Genomic DNA, 498 nt, shown 5'->3' on the forward strand with positions numbered 1-498 from the left:
CGCCGCCATCTTGGTTCTTGACGCCAACGGTTATAAAGATAAGAAAATATAATTCTCACCTCGGCGGCTTCCTTCTCGAACTTCTCGATGGTTCTCTTGTCGATTCCTCCGCACTTGTAGATCAGATGACCGGTGGAGGTGGACTTGCCGGAGTCGACATGGCCAATGACCACGATGTTGATGTGGATCTTTTCCTTTCCCATTGTTGTAGTTTCTGTCACGAATGAGAAAAAAAAAAAAGACATAACCGTCAGCGCTCATTTTTAAAAACCGCACCATACTTATGAGCCCAACGTTCGTTAACGTTTTAACTACAGAGCGCTAATGTGACGCTAACATTAATTGAACCATGACACTTAGGTACCGGCTAAATTAGAACACATTTTGATAATAGTTCATGAAAGGTAACTTAAAGTGGTAACATCTATATCACATGTTGAATCAACTTAAAGCAAAACAACATTTAATAGTTACTGAACGACAAGGCTACGACATTTG

This window comes from Micropterus dolomieu, linkage group LG09 (assembly GCF_021292245.1).
Source record: "Micropterus dolomieu isolate WLL.071019.BEF.003 ecotype Adirondacks linkage group LG09, ASM2129224v1, whole genome shotgun sequence".
Lineage (NCBI taxonomy): Eukaryota > Metazoa > Chordata > Actinopteri > Centrarchiformes > Centrarchidae > Micropterus > Micropterus dolomieu.